General features: G+C 42.2%; 1 pseudogene; it reads left to right on the forward strand.

Moving 5' to 3' along the window:
- LOC125519121 overlaps nt 1-21,796 on the forward strand; it is a 44,111-nt pseudogene that overhangs the window by 21,704 nt on the left and 611 nt on the right.

Consider the following 21,796-nt stretch of genomic DNA (forward strand, 5'->3'; position numbering starts at 1 on the left):
CAGATCTTCTTCCCCGCTGCTGGCAGCCATGAAAACTGCACTACCATCATAAACCGAGCAGATGACCTCGAGGACTACACGGGTCCGCAAAAGAGGTCGCACTCTTTCGTGTCTGCTTACGTTATGCATCGCTTAATATTACATGCTACTTTATCATCCTATTCACCGATTAGACTCTGAGTCAGATCCAAACTAATGGTCAAACTTGAGTTTTTAAATGGTTGTGGGGTACATATCGGGCCGCTATCAATAATATCTATCTACTATCTGGTTAATCTCCGGTGTCTACTATGAGTTTCATGTTGGGTGGGAAACAAACAGTAAAGAAGCCATTATCTGTATTTTTTAACTGAAGCCATTATCTGTATGCTATTATTGGTTTTGGGTCTATCCACAGGTTGCTACCATCACTCTGGATTTCTGCATGCACTCCTTACATAATCTCACTATGTTTTATTCCTATGCATGACAGTTATTGTAAACAATGGAACTGAACATGTAGAGCAAAAGAGACGAGCCTTGTGTGGCAATAAAATTTCATGCAGATGTCGCTCCATGGTAGGCGCAAAGGCAGCCCCCCTCCACGCATTTCGGATTGTAATCGAGAGGAAGATATCTGTTCTGAGGGGGATTCAGAAGGAGAAGACAACTCCTATTTACCCCCTGAGGTCTTCGCTCTAATTTGGCATGCTGATGTTGGTTATATCATGCATATGGTGTCTTGCATTGCTTACTTTATACATCAAATATGTCATCTTCTTAGTTTAGACATCCTTTGTGCAAATGCCATCTGTTTAGTTTATTCATCGTTTATGTGAATTATGCAACGCCATCTTGTTTAGCCAGGCATCATATATGTGAATTTTGCAATGCTATCCTGCTTAGCCAGTCATCTTATATGTAAATTATATCAGGCCATCCTTTTTTTCCGTTACATATTACATTTGTCAACAATGTTATTACATTCAACTGCTCTTCGTGTGCATCAGCCATCTGACACGGTGATGGCATATTCTGGAGTGAAAACAAGGTCCTCAGAGCAGACTATGCTATCTGACGAAGCGCATATCTCGCTGGTTACGGATAGCTCCTAGAGGAGGATTCAGAGACAGATGACCAGTCCTATTCCCCCCGAGGTGTATGCTCTAACTTGGCAGGGTTATGTTGCTCATATCGTGTGTATGGTGTCTCGCATTGCTATGTCATTTGATTAGTTTAGACATACTTTGTGTGAATCCCACCTGTTCAGTGTCTAATTACCATATATGTGAATTATGCATTGCCATCTTGTTGTGAGACATTATATATGTGAATTATACAATGCTATCTTGTTGCAAAGGCATTATATATGTGAATTATGCAATGCCATGCTGTTTAGCCAATCATCATGTATGTGAATTATATCATGCTATCATTTTTTTGTATTACGTGTTCCATTTGGCGACAAGATTTGTATATTCAACTACTCTTCCTGTGCATCATCCATTTAAAGCGGTGATGGAAGTATCTGGAGTGAAAACAAGGTATTCAGAGCAGACAATGCTACCTGCTGAAGCAGACATCTTGCTGGTTATAGAGAGCTCCTCAGAGGAGGATTCAGAGACTGATGACCAGTCCTATTTTCCCCCTGAGGTCTATGCTCAAACTTGGCAGGGTTATATTACCCATGTCATGCATGTTGTCTTGCATTGCTTAGTTTTTACATCATATATGGATTGGCATCTGCTTACTTGCTTACTATATAAATCATATATTTGAATTATATCATGCCATCATGTTTACATAGTACATACACATCATCTATCTGAATTATGGCATGGCAACCCATTTAATAAAGACATCATATAGTTATATCATCTCATCCTGTTTAGTGTTTACAGTCATCATATTTTGAATTATGGCATTCTATCCGTGAATGTATGTGAATTATGGCATGCCAACCTATTTAATAAACACATTATATAGTTATGTCATGTCATCCTGTTTACATAGTCTCATATTTTGAACTATGTCTTTCCATGTTTTTTAGTTAGCCATCATAATGTGAAATTGTGTCAAGCTATCCTGTTTAGTTAGCCATCATATATGTGAAATTGTGTCATGCTGTCCTGTTTGGTTAGAAAACATAAATATGAATTTTTTCATGCCCTCTTTTATTCCCCACTATCCATTGCACCCGTCTATCATACAATGTCTATACTTTCAATTACTTTTCTTGTTTATCAGCCATTTGAATTGGAGAGCGTGATGGCAGTATCTAAGGGAGTAACAACACGGTCTTCAGAAAAGATAGTGCTACCAGTTGATGCAGATAGAACCACAGTTGTACTTGCCCAAGGACCAGATCCACCACACATAACCCAGACTCTCGCAGATTGTACCCCTACCCAGTTGGACAGAGAACCAGCTACACCCCTTCTAACCCCAACCCCGGCAGATAGTAACCCAGTTCCAGTTGACACAGCACCGTCTCCACCACAGAGCACCCAAACACGAGCAGTTAGTAAGGGAACTGCAGTGCCCAAAGCACGAGGACCACCACTCCGAATCCCAACTCGCTTAAAGGAGAAGAAGATTTGTTCTTAGGTCAGGTTCTGTAGCTATGGTTCATACTCCTTTGCTCTTGCATGACTGTATTTACTCATACCAACTATTTTCAAATTTGAGCGATGGAATTGAAACTCCAATGGTGCAACAAGTATATTTTAAACCTGTTTCTTTAACTGGTTTGCTGTTGTAACCTGCTCTATGTTGATTTCAGTTTCAATTGAATAAACAATTATGTTCTCATGTCATGCACATTACAAGTGTTGTTATTGCTCTATAGTTACCTGCACTTATATTCTATCTATTCTGCTTTGGATTGAACTAATATTATTTGAACTATGTCTCTATCTTGATTTGGCAACAAAAACTAGAATGATATAGACCATAAAGTGACCATGGTACATAGATATATGTTTGTTTCATGCTGTTATCCTGTCCACTTTACTACTGAACTCATTTACCAAAATGAGTTTCATATACAACATGGTAAACATGTGATGTGTCTCCTTGTTTCTCTTTTAGAATGCAGACAAAATATTGGAGAACAGTACCGCGTTATCCAATGGTAAAGGAAGTAATGCAGATAAGGTTCAAGATAGTGAGACATCCCTGTTGGTCTCCAAGAAAGCTGATAAAAACTATCTTGACGACAGTGAGGGAACCCAAAAGTCCTGTCTTGATGTAGTGTTCGAGTTACTGGCCACTACTGCTGGCACAAGCTCTTCGAACTCGCTGCCTGAATCAGTTCGTCTTCTTGAGTCTCAACTTCAAGTTGAAAGACATCGATCAGATGTGCTGCGACAGGAAGCTGAAGGACTGAGGAAGTCCCTGCAGAATTCAGATGCATATTTTTTGGTGCAACAGCAAGCGCTGGAGGATTTAAGCGCCAAACAAGAGAAAGTTAATAAGCTTGCTAAGCATCTTGCCAGCATTATGGGTTTCAGTTCTGGATTTGTTTTGCTGCGGCGTTTATTTGCGCTGGTCGCCAACTTTGACAACAAGTGTATATGATATGCTGCTTTGTTCCCTATATTTGCACTGGTGGCGAACTTTGATGCCCAGTGGATGTAATATGTGTAATAGCCGTGATAGCCTAGCGTTAGTTGCTTGCTTATTTATTTCCTTGTTGTCTTGTTTATTTGTTTGCTTGTACTCATTGCAGTTCTTTTTCCGCGGCTAGCTAGTGGCTGCAATAACCTATTCTTTAAAACTAGGCCACAATAACCATGGGCTAATATTTACTGTAGTGACACTTGGCCTCCTACTGGCCGTAGAAACATTGGGCCTTCTATGGGCCATAGAAACAATGGGCCTTCAACGGGCCGTAGAAACAATGGGCCTTCTGCGGGCCGTATTATCAATGGGCCTTATACGGGTCGTATAATTGATTGGCCAAACATGGGCCAAACAGACCGCATTATGGCCGTAAACGGGCTAGAGTTGGAATCGTCCGTTCATGGGCCGACCATAACGGGCCATCATTAATAGGCCGTATTTGAGGACGCTTTGAAATCGGCCCAACGTATTAACGGACCACAAACGGGCCGACTGTAACCACATGCTGAATTTGGCCCACAAGCAGAAAATGACAGTAACGGGCCGTAAGTAAACGAATGCTGGAAATGAGCCCAAGAATAAATGGGCTATGAGAAGGCCGAAAGATAACATGGGCTGGAAACGGCCCAACGGAATAACGGGCCGTTAATGGGTATAAAGTGATACACTGTTCATTACGGGACAGTTTCACCACGGGCCCTTAATGGGTGTAAAGTGATACACTGTTCATTACGGGCCAGTTTCACCACGGGCCGTTAGTAGGCCAAGAGTTACATAGGGCCTCATATGGGCCGAAAGACGTCATGGGCCATACATGGGCCAGAAGTGAAAACGGGCTGGAATCATATTGGATGGCCCAGATGACGCTACTGGGCCTAATTCGGATAGGGTGTAACGGGCCTTGGGTTAGCGGGCTGTAAATGGGCTATATTCGAACAAGCCGTTAATAGGCTTTCCATGGGCCGGCCCGCCAGCTTTTGACCAAGTCAAACGGGCCGGCCTTTTCACAAGAATGGGCCTCTGTTGGGCTGTGCCACGTGTCGACGTATCATAGGCGCCTTCCGTCCAATGAGTGGTTGACATCTGTCCCAACGATGAGCCGACACATGTTTCCTCCAGCCAATGATGATTTTACACGTGGAAAATCCCCATTGTTCGGGGCTGTTAACGGGTTATTGGATCCAAAACCTGACCTGATAGCTTAACAGCGTTCCGTTACGGTGGATGCCACGTGTCGGTCACCCTTGACGAAAGCACTTCTGTGACGCGCGATCTATCGTCATGGAAGTGGACACTTCCATGATGATAATTTTGGTAATGTCATGGAACACTTCTACGATAGCACAGGTATGACTATCTTGATTCTGTCATAAATTTGTCATGGATGTACATGCATGACAAAAAAGCGACCTACTGTGACAAACACGTATCATCACGGAAGTGCATTTTTTGTAGTGGTGTGCGCTTTGGTCTCTGGTTGCCCCAGAGGCGCAGCTGGCGCGGTTTGGCTTTGCTCTTGTTTGCTGAATCGACTCTGCCGGCCTCGCCTGACCAGTAGAGGATGCTTGTTTTAGAATCCTTGCTTTGTACGTTGGCTTGGTCTTCTTGATCCGCTCCTTGATTTCACGAAGAGCGGTTGCTCTGGCTTGGCCTTGCATTACACGTTGGTGCTGGACACATGATTGTCAGCACGCCTATGTATGGGTCCGGTCAACAAATGCAAATGTTTGTTGCACCGACATATTATGACCTGATAATTCCGTATGTTTGTCAGTTCTATCTAGTCTAGGGCTTTTGTTCTTCGAACGAAGGAGCACCAGGCTCCCAAGGTCATCACTAGTTCCCGCTCTCTTCAAAAGAAAGATTAACACTTTGGTTTTCAGGATTCCTTTTGCCAGGCTTCTTTGATTCAACCCAATTTCGCAGGATTTATTTTGGAGGATTTGAGTCCTTATAAAAAAACGTGTGTAGTTTGTTTGATTTTCATCGCGTGACTTGAATTCATGGAAAACTTCCATAAGGATTTATTTTCACTCTATTTGGAGGAAAATTTTCATCCACTTGTACAATTCTTCTATTTTCCCTAGTTTTCAAACACTCATTGGTAATGAAGTTTTTGCATCTTATAAGATGAATTGTAATCCTTATGATTTTTTCTTTATTTTTTAATTTATATGTCGAAATTAGTTTTGGATTTTTTTCTCAAAGGATCCCTTTACGCTAGGGGCTTCTTTGAGTCAACCGATTTCCGTAGGATTTTTTGGGGAGGATTTTAATCTTAAGACAAATTTCCTGTCTAGTTAGTTTGATTTGCATTGTAGTATTTGAACTCAGTAAAATTTCATAAGGATTTCTATGCACACTATTTTGTAGGAAAAATTTGATCGACTGACACAATGTGAAAGATAGAGAAGAGGTGTCTAGAGGAGGGGGGATTAGACCCTTAACAAGTAAAAGTAGCATTTCTTAAGTTTCTTCAAGTTAAGGTTGACTTTAGCACATGTTAAAGGGCACACAATACATTTTCCACAAGAATATCAAGAGTATAGGTAGCGGAAAGAGTAAAGCATGCAAGTGCAAGATTGTAAAAGAGATGGGAATTGGAATGAGCAAAAACAATGGAGACGCGGAGATTTTTGGCATAGTTCCGATAGGTGATGCTATCGTACGTCCACGTTAATGGAGACTTCAACCCACGGAGGGTAACGGTTGCACGAGTCCACGGAGGGCTCCACCCACGAAGGGTCCACGAAGAAGCAACCTTGTCTATTCCACCATGGCTTACGTCCACGAAGGACTAGCCTCACTCGGGCAGATCTTCAAGAAGCAGGCGATCTCCTTGCCCTTACAAACTCCTTGGTTCAACTCCACATGATCTTGGAGGCTCCCAAGTGACACCTAACCAATATAGAAGACACCACTCTCCAAAAGGTAATAGATGTTGTGTTGGTGATGAACTCCTTGCTCTTCTGCTTCATATGATAGTATCCTCAACACTCAATCTCTCTCTCACAGATTTGGCTTTGGTAGGAGAAGGATTGGAATGGAAAGCAACTTGAAGAGTCTAGAAATCAAGGTTCAAATGGTAAGAATGGAATCTCTTGATCTCAACACATGAGCAGGTGGTTCTTTCTCAGAAAATGAAAGATGGAAGTTGTGGTTCGTTCTGATGGCTCTCTTATTGAGTAAGAGGGGGCGGAGGGGTATAAATAACCTCCACACGAAATCCAACGGTTACACACTTTTGACCAAACTCGGTGGCACCGACTGACTGACTTGTGTCAAAAGATATGAACGTTGGGGGTCTCGATGGGACCGACTAGATCATCTTGGTGAGACCGAAGTGCAATGGCAACAGCTGAACCACGTTTCGGTAATTCCGATCAGTTTCACCCGATGATTTCGAGATGAAGTGATTTCATCACAGAAACTTTGTTAGGCCATCTTGGTGGGACCGAGAGTTGTTTCAGTTATACCAAAAAACTAGGGTTTTGGCTGTGGTAGTAGTAGGATCATCTCGGTGGATCCAGAATGGATATATCGGTGGGACCGAAATGATGAATTGGGGTTTTGGACAGATGTGTTTTGGGAAAGTGATTGAGGGGTTTTGGAGCAATATCACCGAGCACTTGAGCAACAACCTCATCCCCTTTCAATAGTATTAGCTTTCCTAAGGGACTCAATGTATCTTGGATCACTAAACCAAAAATGTAGAGTCTTGGGATAGCAAATTCTTGTCCTTCACATTTTGAAGGGGTTCCACATCTTCTTGTCCTTGCCACGCCACCATTGGACTTATCTGAAATATTCTAATAGAAATGTTAGTCCAATAATATGTATGTTGACATTGATTACCAAAACACCCAAGGGAGCAAATGTGCTTTCACAATGCTTCTATTTCTTCCTGTGGTTTTCACCGACCCATTGGTAGTGAACTTTCTAGATCCCATAAGATTCATGAATATGTGATGTTCTTCCTAAAAAAAGTGTGATGTTTCCTTCATGTGTTTTTCATGTTCCCGTATTTTAGAAATAATGCAAATCTTGTGCAGCTTTGTATCATATCCAAACGGTGTACCAATTATCTTACGATTTTCTTTCTTTTCATTTATTTGTTCATTGTTGCTTATATTTTTAAATATTCTAAATATATTAAAGGACTTTGCTAGTGAAGGTTATCATGCATTTGAAAATGTTAAACATGTATATAAAATTGTTAATCGTGTGTACAAAAAATGTTTGTGACATTTAAAAATGTCACATGTTTAAAAAAAATGTATGTGACATTTTAAAATTTAATTTTAAAATGAAAAAAATGATGTAACTCATGAACAAATGTTTCATACATTCATAAAACTGTGAATTACATTTTAGAAAATGTTCGCAACTTTGAAACTTGTGTTTGTGACATTTTCAAAAAAATGTATACAATGAAAATATGTTTGCATAATATATATATACATATATATATAATTTAGAAAAAATACGTGACTTTAAAGAAAAATTCCAGGGATTAAAAAAATGTTTGTGACATTTAAAATTGTTTATACAAGTAAACAAATGTTCATGTAGGTTAAAAAAGGTTTATTTCCATTAAAAAAGTTTGTGACATTTTAAAGAAATGTTCACGTGTTTCCAAAAATGTCCTTGAAATTTTAAATGTAAAAAATGCTCATGTAGTTAGAAAATTGTTTACTGCAATTAAAAAAGTACAAGATGTATTTGAAAAATGTTACAGTGTATTCAAAATATATATTTTTTTAAAAATGCATCATGTATTTGAGAAATGTCTAACGTGTATCTAGAAAGTATTTCACATGTGCGCTAAAAATGAATATTGTGTAGCAAGAAAAGGTAGACATGTGTTAAAAAACAAAATCGATAAAAACCGTAAAAAACCAAAACAAACAAAACCAAGAAAGCAACAATGAAAGCCAAAGTATGACGGAGAAAGAAAAACCCCAAAGAAAACAAGAGAAAAAAAACAAAGTAAACCAAAATATAACAAATTAAAAGTAAAAAAGCAAGGAAAATAGATGAAAAACAAAGAAAATCAAAGTATAACGAAGGAGAAAAAGAAAAAAACAAATGAAAAACAAAGAAAACCAAAGTACAATGAATAAAATTAATAAAAACCAAATAATACTGATGAAAAAACAAAGAAAAACAAAAAAAGATATGAAAAAGAAGAAGAAAATATAGTAGAGCGTATCAACACAACGACAACAAAGGCATCGGCGCTAATGAGTCGACCCAATTCGATCGCCCATAGGTGATACCTTATAGGAATCCATACGAGGGGGACATATATAGCCGCGTGGCATTGAGGGAAGTACGGGCGCTATGGTAGGGGAACGTGCTACAGAACAGAAAAAATATGCTACACGATCACACCCAGGAACACTATGAAGATGGCGGTAATTAGGACTAGAACCCGTTAAGCGTGTGACCCCACACGCTTGGAAATAAGTGGTCATAACCCGGAACACCTTTCGGTCAATAGTTAACATCGAGATCTAGACACCTTTATTAACTCCCCCATATTCACAAAGTTCTCGAATGTACCTTTATTTATGATTACCATTGCGTTTGCTTCGAGATACGTTTACAAAACGCAGGGTGAGATAATTGGAATAATCGTGATCAACTCCTTGATCACTATACCTGTCATCCTCGTTACCGGTTTCGTTCTCTTTACTCATGTCAGTGTTCTGGTATCCTGTTGTCACCATCACAAGTGTCTAGCCAGACGATAATGATACCAAAACATCGAGTGGCCCCAGAGAGTATCTCTCAATCGTGAGAGGAGAAAATCCCAGTCTCGAACTACCAATACCAAGACATATGTTTCTGCTATACCCAAAGTCACCTTTATTCACATATAGTTACGGAGTGACATCCGGTAACCCCAAAGTAACCATCTGTTATGTTGGCATATGATATTCTCATGGTCTAAGTAACTGATAAATCATGAACAAGTTATATGAAAATACTGACAACATAACAACAATAATATATCTCAGTAATTCATAAGTTGGGTCTATCCAACACCACTGTTCTGCCAACAATGTGTTCTCATTATTGATAGCATCCTAGTTACAATAACAATACTCATAATCAGTAAACCAAGATCATCATCGATACATGAGCTAGCAAGACTAGGGATCATCTTGGTGTTTATGTTTCCACACATGCAATTGAGTTTTCCTTTGAATATCATATCCAAGAATCAATGCAATTATAGCATAGAAATATAAACTTAATTATGAACATGGAAATAGCATAATAACATTTATTATTTCCTCTAGAGCATATGTCCAATAGTCTTCCACTTGCACTAGCGTCAATAATCTAGTTGCATAAGTTCTCTAACACCAATGGCATTCCCGTGTTGCTTATGATTTTCTTGTGGTATAGACTTCGTCAATGGATCTGACATCTTCGGGTTCGTGTGTATCTTGCATAGATCTGTATCTCCACGCTCCACAAAATTCATAATTTATGTGGAATCAACTTTGTATAAGTTTGAACTCTTGGTAGGACCTTGGCTTCTTGGCCTGGGCTATGGCATCACTACTCTTAATAGTGCTCCATCGGTACAAGCACAGTTGAAACCGTACCAAGCTCGGTGACGAACTTATTTAGTTCAAATTCCCTGCATTGTCTCTTCCAAAGCGGCCATATACTTAGCCTATGTTGTAAAATCCGCCTTAGTTCTCTACTTTAGAACAATTCCAACTTATCGTGTCACTGTTCTGTGTATTCACAAAACCTTGATTGAAACTGAAGATCATCTGGACCAATGGTGAAGTTTGCATCAGTGTAACACCTTACAATGAGCATGCTTCAATGCAAAACTTTACAACAAAGCTCTTCAACATGTCTATTTACGATAAATATGTCCTTAAAACATCTCAAGAACTTAAGGATATTTTCCGCCGCTGTAGTCCATTTGATCAGCACCTTGATCATTTTGGTATCTTGCACTAACACTGAGAGAACGACACATATCTAGTTGTGTACATAGCATGGCTTATATGATAAAATCATACACAAATTTATATAGAATCTCACTCATATCTTCTTGCTCATCAGTCCTCTTAGGATACTGACTCTTGCTCAAAACTTTTCATGTGACCTCGGCAAGAACACTTCTTGGTGTATACTGAACCATTTTGTATCTTGTCAATATTTCCATGTGACCTCGGCAAGAACACTTGCCGTTTTCATACTAACCTTTTAGTATTCCATCAATATATGTTGAGGTTGTTCAGGGGGATGGCTGCTACGGAGATGGCGATGTGTGACCTCATGTGTTGCTCTTCTGGTGTTGGGCCTTTTATAAAGATTGTTTAGGTGGAACCGACACACAGTTGGTAGCTAGTCCATACGAACGGTGATGGTCATATGGAACACCATCTTTCGTGATGGTCCAGGAGCGTGTTTGAGGAAAAAACACGCATACTATACAAGTATCAAGTTCATCTATTTCGGCGTTGTTATGCTAAAGCGCTAAAATTTCTGGATTACACTCACATTCTATATTGTGATGTGTGTTCTTTTCTGTATTGTGATGTAGAAACACTGGCTGCCAGCGCAGAAGTTTTCTCATGATGAAGAGGGTTCTCAACATTATGCCAGCATGAAAGATTATTTGAGATGATTGAATCATCATACAAGGAAACCAATGCTAAATCCAATAATCGTCCGACAACAACCCAAACGCAGTTCAGACATGGGGTTGCCGCTGCTATCTGGGATAAGTACCCCAGCATGGTGTGGCCACATGTGGACGGAAGTTTGATATCTCCTTTTTATTTATCAGGTATTGGAACAAGAAAGGGTATCCCACACCTATTTCTCCAGAGGTGACCCTGAGTATCGAACCCACAAGAGGAAGATTCCCTTGAAGGAATGGTCTCTAGCAAGCTTTTGCCAAAGTGTCAAATATAGCTTTTGTCCGGATCAGCAAACAAATTGTGATTCAACACTTATAATAAAAAGAAGGTAAAGGGATGAGGTCTTAATGCTTACAACCATGTATTGGTGTTGGGATAAAACATGATATTAGATTGTGCTTGGGAAGTCACCCATCAAGAGGTACTTGCTTCGTATCGGAGTGGGGGATGTGTCCAAATAACAACTGGACCAACACTAGTCCTGCATCAAGAATCAGTTGTCCTACTGAAGGCCCTATCCGTCTCACGGGGTTGCCCCGATAATTAAGATAATAGTATCAGACAAAAGCATTGGACGTTTAATGACTACACCTCATGAATCCCCAAGGATGTGATCCATGTTACCCTACTAAACCTTACTATCGCAGGTGTTCGGTATAACACTTCATGGTCCCCTTGCTCCTAGCCTCACCGATGCTCAATTTCCATGATCCTAGGTACCTACAGGGATGAAGATCGCACACAAGACAAGAGATACTTCACGAAAAAAATATTTCACACATAGGAGACGTTGTGCCAAAGACTTCCATTGATCCCTTCATCAAATACCCAGGGTTGCAAGGCTCATGCCTCACCCCATACCTTACCGAACTACTCACACATGGAGATCAGATTGCAAGAAGAAAACATTGAAGAACACATCTTGGGATTGATTGATTGCAATATGTCTTACAATGGATGCCTTGTACGATGCACAATTACAAGTATGAACTAGATGAGATAGCACTATGGTGGTGGAGATAGCTATGGAGGTGAAAATGGTGGCGGCTAGGGTTTGTGGATGACGATCATGATGAACATGTTCTGGCGGTGCTCGACGCTCCTCTATCTCTTGTTATGTTGACATTTTGACAGGGTCCCCTTTATAAAAGTTGTTTAGGTGGACGACCTGCCTCGGTTTCCACGCCAAAAGACCGCTCATGTGAGCACGTGCGGTCGCATGGAATGCCGTCTTTGGCTCTGGCGGCCTTCTGACGCCTCCTGGTGACTTATTTCTTCTCCATTTCCCTTCCTATCCCCCACACGATTTCTTCCCTTTTTAGCCAATTTCCTGTGGAAAAAATATCAAAGAGAGGATTTGTGGAATCCTTTGCATTCATTAGTCATTAGTGGTAATATCAGAGCGCATATTTCTCTTTTAGTGAAATCATTCTTTTTAGACAAGGTTGGAATGAGTGTAAAAATATCACTCATTGAAGTTCAACTACCTCTGCTATGTGGTACAATTACCCCGGAAAGCCGTGGGGACAAGTGGGGGAGAGTTCGGCCGGAGCACGAGTTTCTTAGACTAATGCAAGCCCACATCCAGTTTTTATACATGGTACCAAGTCCATCTGGGGTCGGTACAAGGAGAGCCCATGGTACTATAATGAGAACCTGTCATACAAACGCGAGGTGCTGCCTACAAAGGACAAAGCACTTGATTTTCATCAAACCGGGGAGGGAGAAAACCAGTCTTATTGAAGCAATGGACAAGATTGTCATCAACCTGGAGAGCGATGATATGCATAAAGACACCATGACGACATGCAAGTTGCAATTACTCCGTAGAAAGACACAATGGACAAGGTGGACACCACAATTACTCTGCCGAAAGACACCATGGATGGGGCGCATGCCACAGTTACTCCGTGTGAAGTAAATGAGGTGCCTACTGTAGCCATGGGTGATGGTTATATGATGGATCTAGCAGGTAGTGCCTGCTTGACGGTATAGAAAACTACGACCCCGCTGGAGAGAATGTGCAGTCTAAGCCTTTCAATGACTGGGATTGGGAAGAGGTGTGGAAATTCTAGACGAACCAGATGGGATGGGGGAGGATTAGCAACGCCTTGAACTAGTGGATCTGCTCCAGGTAGACGGCTTTTCACCAGAGGAGCTGCTCTAGGAAGATGAAGCCTGGAACTAGGCACTTTAGTAGGCAAACTAGGTAAACGTTGTCGAGGACGCACCCATGTCTTAAGAACCTGCCGCTGGAGACACCCCGGTGTATGATCCCGCGAACTAGTTTGATGTCATTGACAATGTGTTCTGGCTCTTGAGCCCCCATTTTGCAGGCAATGACTGTTGGGTTTCATAGTAATTTCAAAAAATTTCCTACGCACACGCAAGATCATGTGATGCATAGCAACGAGGGGGAGAGTGTTGTCTACGTACCCAACACAGACCGACTACGGAAGCGATGACACGACGTAGAGGAAGTAGTCGTACGTCTTCACGATCCAACCGATCAAGCACCGAAACTACGGCACCTCCGAGTTCGAGCACACGTTCAGCTCGATGACGATCCCCGGACTCCGATCCAGCAAAGTGTCGGGGAAGAGTTCCGTCAGCACGAAGGCGTGGTGACGATCTTGATGTACTACAGCAGCAGGGCTTCGCCTAAACTCCGCTACAGTATTATCGAGGTATATGGTGGCAGGGGGCACCGCACACGGCTAAGGAATAGATCACGTGGATCAACTTGTGTGTTCTAGGGTGCCTCTACCTCAGTATATAAAGGAGCCAAGGGGGGAGGGGGGCGCCGGCCAGGGAGAGAGGCGCAGGAGGAGTCCTACTCCTTCCGGGAGTAGGACTCCCCCCCCAATCCTATTCCAAGTAGGATTCCCAAGGGGGGAAAGAGAGAGAGGGGGCCGGCCACCTTCTCCTAGTCCTAATAGGACTAGGGGAGGGGGAAGTGGCGCAACCACCTTGGGCTGCCCCTTTCTCCTTTCCACTAAGGCCCATGAAGGTCCATATGGCTCCCGGGGGGTTCCAGTAACCTCCCGGTAATCCGGTAAAATCCCGATTTCACCCGGAACACTTCCGATGTCCAAACATAGGCTTCCAATATATCAATCTTTACGTATCGACCATTTCGAGACTCCTCGTCATGTCCGTGATCACATCCGGGACTCCGAACAACCTTCGGTACATCAAAATGCATAAACTCATAATGTAACTGTCATCGTAACCTTAAGCGTGCGGACCCTACGGGTTCGAGAACAATGTAGACATGACCGAGACATGTCTCCGGTCAATAGCCAATAGCGGGACCTGGATGCCCATATTGGCCCCTACATATTGTACGAAGATCTTTATCGGTCAGACCGCATAACAACATACGTTGTTCCCTTTGTCATCGGTATGTTACTTGCCCGAGATTCGATCGTCGGTATCCAATACCTAGTTCAATCTCGTTACCGGCAAGTCTCTTTACTCGTTCCGTAATACATCATCTCACAACTAACATATTAGTTGTAATGCTTGCAAGGCTTATGTGATGTGTATTACCGAGAGGGCCCAGAGATACCTCTCCGACAATCGGAGTGACAAATCCTAATCTCGAAATACGCCAACCCAACATCTACCTTTGGAGACACCTGTAATGCTCCTTTATAATCACCCAGTTACGTTGTGACGTTTGGTAGCACCCAAAGTGTTCCTCCGGTAAACGGGAGTTGCATAATCTCATAGTCATAGGAACATGTATAAGTCATGAAGAAAGCAATAGCATCATACTAAACGATCGGGTGCTAAGCTAATGGAATGGGTCATGTCAATCAGATCATTCAACTAATGATGTGACCTCGTTAATCAAATAACAACTCATTGTTCATGGTCAGGAAACATAACCATCTTTGATTAACGAGCTAGTCAAGTAGAGGCATACTAGTGACACTTTGTTTGTCGATGTATTCACACATGTATTATGTTTCCGGTTAATACAATTCTAGCATGAATAATAAACATTTATCATGATTATAAGGAAATAAATAATAACTCTATTATTGCCGCTAGGGCATATTTCCTTCAGTCTCCCACTTGCACTAGAGTCAATAATCTAGATTACACTATAATGATTCTAACACCCATGGAACTTTGGTGCTGATCATGTTTTGCTCGTGGAAGAGGCTTAGTCAACGGGTCTGCAACATTCAGATCCGTATGTATCTTGCAAATCTCTATGTCTCCCACCTGGATTAGATCCCGGATGGAGTTGAAGCGTCTCTTGATGTGTTTGGTCCTTTTGTGAAATCTGGATTCCTTTGCCAAGGCAATTGCACCAGTATTGTCACAAAAGATTTTCATTGGACCCGATGCATTAGGTATGACACCTAGATCGGATATGAACTCCTTCATCCAGACTCCTTCGTTCGCTGCTTCCGAAGCAGCTATGTACTCCGCTTCACATGTAGATCCCGCTACGACGCTTTGTTTAGAACTGCACCAACTGACAGCTCCACCGTTTAATGTAAACACATATCCGGTTTGCGATTTAGAATCGTCCGGATCAGTGTCAAAGCTTGCATCAACGTAACCTTTTACGGTGAGCTCTTTGTCACCTCCATATACGAGAAACATATCCTTAGTCCTTTTCAGGTATTTCAGGATGTTCTTGACCGCTGTCCAATGATCCACTCTTGGATTACTTTTGGTACCTCCCTGCTAAACTTATAGCAAGGCACACATCAGGTCTGGTACACAGCATTGCATACATGATAGAGCCTATGGCTGAGCATAGGGAACATCTTTCATTTTCTCTCTATCTTCTGCAGTGGTCGGGCATTGAGTCTTACTCAACTTCACACCTTGTAACACAGGCAAGAACCTTTCTTTGCTTGATCCATTTTGAACTTCTTCAAAACTTTGTCAAGGTATGTGCTTTGTGAAAGTCCAATTAAGCGTCTTGATCTATCTCTAGATCTAATGCCCAATATGTAAGCAGCTTCACCGAGGTCTTTCATCGTGAAAAACTCTTATTCAAGTATCCCTTTATGCTATCCAGAAATTCTATATCATTTCCAATCAACAATATGTCATCCACATATAATATCAGAAATGCTACAGAGCTCCCACTCACTTTCTTGTAAATACAGGCTTCTCCAAAAGTCTGTATAAAACCAAATGCTTTGATCACACTATCAAAACGTTTATTCCAACTCCGAGAGGCTTGCACCAGTCCATAAATGGATCGCTGGAGCTTGCACACTTTGTTAGCTCCCTTTGGATCGACAAAACCTTCCGGTTGCATCATATACAACTCTTCTTCCAGAAATCCATTCAGGAATGCAGTTTTGACATCCATCTGCCAAATTTCATAATCATAAAATGCGGCAATTGCTAACATGATTCGGACGGACTTAAGCATCGCTACGGGTGAGAAGGTCTCATCATAGTCAATCCCTTGAACTTGCCGAAAACCTTTCGCGACAAGTCGAGCTTTGTAGACAGTAACATTACCATCAGCGTCAGTATTCTTCTTGAAGATCCATTTATTTTCAATTGCTTGCCGATCATCGGGCAAGTCAACCAAAGTCCATACTTTGTTCTCATACATGGATCCCATCTCAGATTTCATGGCTTCAAGCCACTTTGCGGAATCTGGGCTCACCATCGCTTCTTCATAGTTCGTAGGTTCATCATGATCTAGTAGCATTACTTGCAGAACAGGATTACCGTACCACTCTGGTGCGGATCTTACTCTGGTTGATCTACGAGGTTCAGTAGTATCTTGATCTGAACTTTCATGATCATTATCATTGGCTTCCTCACTAACTGGTGTAGGTGTCACTGAAACAGTTTTCTGTGATGTACTACTTTCCAGTAAGGGAGCAGGTACAGTTACCTCATCAAGTTCTACTTTCCTCCCACTCACTTCTTTCGAGAGAAACTCCTTCTCTAGAAAGGATCCATTCTTAGCAACGAATGTCTTGCCTTCGGATCTGTGATAGAAGGTGTACCCAACAGTCTCCTTTGGGTATCCTATGAAGACACATTTCTCCGATTTGGGTTCGAGCTTATCAGGTTGAAGCTTTTTCACATAAGCATCGCAGCCCCAAACTTTAAGAAACGACAACTTTGGTTTCTTGCCAAACCACAGTTCATAAGGCGTCGTCTCAACGGATTTTGATGGTGCCCTATTTAACGTGAATGCGGCCGTCTCTAAAGCATAACCCCAAAACGATAGCGGTAAATCAGTAAGAGACATCATGGATCGCACCATATCTAGTAAAGTACGATTACGACGTTCGGACACACCATTACGCTGTGGTGTTCCGGGTGGCGTGAGTTGCGAAACTATTCCACAGTTTTTCAAATGTACACCAAACTCGTAACTCAAATATTCTCCTCCACGATCAGATCGTAGAAACTTTATTTTCTTGTTACGATGATTTTCAACTTCACTCTAAAATTCTTTGAACTTTTCAAATGTTTTAGACTTATGTTTCATTAAGTAGATATACCCATATCTGCTTAAATCATCTGTGAAGGTGAGAAAATAACGATATCCGCCACGAGCCTCAATATTCATCGGACCACATACATCGGTATGTATGATTTCCAACAAATCTGTTTCTCTCTCCATAGTACCGGAGAACGGTGTTTTAGTCATCTTGCCCATGAGGCACGGTTCGCAAGTACCAAGTGCTTCATAATCAAGTGGTTCCAAAAGTCCATCAGTATGGAGTTTCTTCATGCGCTTTACACCGATATGACCTAAACGACAGTGCCACAAATAAGTTGCACTTTCATTATCAACTCTGCATCTTTTGGCTTCAACATTATGAATATGTGTATTACTACTATCGAGATTCAATAAGAATAGACCACTTTTCAAGGGTGCATGACCATAAAAGATATTACTCATATAAATAGAACAACCATTATTCTCTGATTTAAATGAATAACCGTCTCGCATTAAACAAGATCCAGATATAATGTTCATGCTCAACGCTGGCACCAAATAACAATTATTTAGGTCTAATATTAATCCCGAAGGTAGATGTAGAGGTAGCGTGCCGACCGCGATCACATCGACTTTGGAACCGTTTCCCACGCGCATCGTCACCTCGTCCTTTGCCAGTGCCCGCTTATTCCATAGTCCCTGTTTCGAGTTGCAAATATTAGCAACAGAACCAGTATCAAATACCCAGGTGCTACTGCGAGCTCTAGTAAGGTACACATCAATAACATGTATATCACATATACCTTTGTTCACCTTGCCATCCTTCTTATCCGCCAAATACTTGGGGCAGTTCCGCTTCCAGTGACCAGTCTGCCTGCAGTAGAAGCACTCAGTTTCAGGCTTAGGTCCAGACTTGGGTTTCTTCTCCTGAGCAGCAACTTGTTTGCCGTTCTTCTTGAAGTTCCCCTTCTTCTTCCCTTTGCCCTTTTTCTTGAAACTAGTGGTTTTGTTAACCATCAACACTTGATGCTCCTTTTTGATTTCTACCTCCGCAGCTTTCAGCATTGCGAAGAGCTCGGGAATAGTCTTGTTCATCCCTTGCATATTATAGTTCATCACGAAGCTCTTGTAGCTTGGTGGCAGTGATTGGAGAATTCTGTCAATGACGCAATCATCTGGAAGATTAACTCCCAATTGAATCAAGTGATTATTATACCCAGACATTTTGAGTATATGCTCACTGACAGAACTGTTCTCCTCCATCTTGCAGCTATATAATTTATTGGAGACTTCATGTCTCTCAATCCGGGCATTTGCTTGAAATATCAACTTCAACTCCTGGAACATCTCATATGCTCCATGACGTTCAAAACGTCGTTGAAGTCCCGATTCTAAGCCGTAAAGCATGGCACACTGAACTATCGAGTAGTCATCAGCTTTGCTCTGCCAGACGTTCATAACATCCGGTGTTGCTCCAGCAGCAGGCCTGGCACCCAGCGGTGCTTCCAGGACGTAATTCTTCTGTGCAGCAATGAGGATAATCCTCAAGTTACGGACCCAGTCCGTGTAATTGCTACCATCATCTTTCAACTTTGCTTTCTCAAGGAACGCATTAAAATTCAACGGAACAACAGCACGAGCCATCTATCTACAATCAACATAAATAAGCAAGATACTATCAGGTACTAAGTTCATGATAAATTTAAGTTCAATTAATCATATTACTTAAGAACTCCCACTTAGATAGACATCCCTCTAATCTTCTAAGTGATTACGTGATCCAAATCAACTAAACCATAACCGATCATCACATGAGATGGAGTAGTTTTCAATGGTGAACATCGTTTATGTTGATCATATCTACTATATGATTCACACTCGACCTTTCGGTCTCCATGTTCCGAGGCCATATCTGCATATGCTAGGCTCGTCAAGTTTAACCTGAGTATTCTGCGTGTGCAAAACTGGCTTGCACCCGTTGTAGATGAACGTAGAGCTTATCACACCCGATCATCACGTGGTGTCTGGGCACGACGAACTTTGGCAACGGTGCATACTCAGGGAGAACACTTCTTGATAATTTAGTGAGAGATCATCTTATAATGCTACCGTCAATCAAAGAAAGATAAGATGCATAAAAAGATAAACATCACATGCAATCAATATAAGTGATATGATATGGCCATCATTATCTTGTGCTTGTGATCTCCATCTCCGAAGCACCGTCATGATCACCATCGTCACCGGCGCGACACCTTGATCTCCATCGTAGCATCGTTGTCGTCTCGCCAATCTTATGCTTCCACGACTATCACTACCGTTTAGTAATAAAGTAAAGCATTACATCGCGATTGCATTGCATACAATAAAGCGACAACCATATGGCTCCTGCCAGTTGCCGATAACTCAGTTACAAAACATGATCATCTCATACAATAAAATTCAGCATCATGCCTTGACCATATCACATCACAACATGCCCTGCAAAAACAAGTTAGACGTCCTCTAGTTTGTTGTTGCAAGTTTTACGTGGCTGCTACGGGCTTAAGTAAGAACCAATCTCACCTACGCATCAAAACCACAACGATAGTTTGTCAAATAGACTCCGTTTTAACCTTCGCAAGGACCGGGCGTAGCCATACTTGGTTCAACTAAAGTTGGAGAGACAGTCGCCCGCAAGCCATCTATGTGCAAAGCACGTCGAGGGAACCGGTCTCGCGTAAGCGTGCGCGTAAGGTTGGTCTGGGTCGTCTCGTCCAACAATACCGCCGAACCAAAGTATGACATGCTGGTAGGCAGTATGACTTGTATCGTCCACAAGTCACTTGTGTTCTACTCGTGCATATAACATCAACATAAATAACCTGGCTCGGATGTCACTGTTGGGTTTCGTAGTAATTTCAAAAATTTTCCTACGCACACGCAAGATCATGTGATGCATAGCAACGAGGGGGAGAGTGTTGTCTACGTACCCAACGCAGACCGACTGCGGAAGCGATGACACGACGTAGAGGAAGTAGTCGTACGTCTTCATGATCCAACCGATCAAGCACCGAAACTATGGCACCTCCGAGTTCGAGCACACGTTCAGCTCGATGACGATCCCCGGACTCCGATCGAGCAAAGTGTCGGGGAAGAGTTCCGTCAGCACGACGGCGTGGTGACGATCTTGATGTACTACAGCAGCAGGGCTTCGCCTAAACTCCGCTACAGTATTATCGAGGTATATGGTGGCAGGGGGCACCGCACACGGCTAAGGAATAGATCACGTGGATCAACTTGTGTGTTCTAGGGTGCCTCTACCTTAGTATAAAAAGGAGCCAAGGGGGGAGGGGGGCGCCGGCCAGGGAGAGAGGCGCAGGAGGAGTCCTACTCCTTCCGGGAGTAGGACTCCCCCCCAATCCTATTCCAAGTAGGATTCCCAAGGGGGGAAAGAGAGAGAGGGGGCCGGCCACCTTCTCCTAGCCCTAATAGGACTAGGGGAGGGGGAAGTGGCGCAGCCACCTTGGGCTGCCCCTTTCTCCTTTCCACTAAGGCCCATGAAGGTCCATATGGCTCCCGGGGGGTTCCGGTAACCTCCCGGTAATCCGGTAAAATCCCGATTTCACCCGGAACACTTCCGATGTCCAAACATAGGCTTCCAATATATCAATCTTTACGTATCGACCATTTCGAGACTCCTCGTCATGTCCGTGATCACATCCGGGACTCCGAACAACCTTCGGTACATCAAAATGCATAAACTCATAATGTAACTGTCATCGTAACCTTAAGCGTGCGGACCCTACGGGTTCGAGAACAATGTAGACATGACCGAGACATGTCTCCGGTCAATAACCAATAGCGGGACCTGGATGCCCATATTGGCCCCTACATATTGTACGAAGATCTTTATCGGTCAGACCGCATAACAACATACGTTGTTCCCTTTGTCATCGGTATGTTACTTGCCTGAGATTCGATCGTTCGTATCCAATACCTAGTTCAATCTCGTTACCGGCAAGTCTCTTTACTCGTTCCGTAATACATCATCTCACAACTAACATATTAGTTGTAATGCTTGCAA

The sequence above is a fragment of the Triticum urartu genome, chromosome 7 (assembly GCF_003073215.2).
Source record: "Triticum urartu cultivar G1812 chromosome 7, Tu2.1, whole genome shotgun sequence".
Taxonomy (NCBI): domain Eukaryota; kingdom Viridiplantae; phylum Streptophyta; class Magnoliopsida; order Poales; family Poaceae; genus Triticum; species Triticum urartu.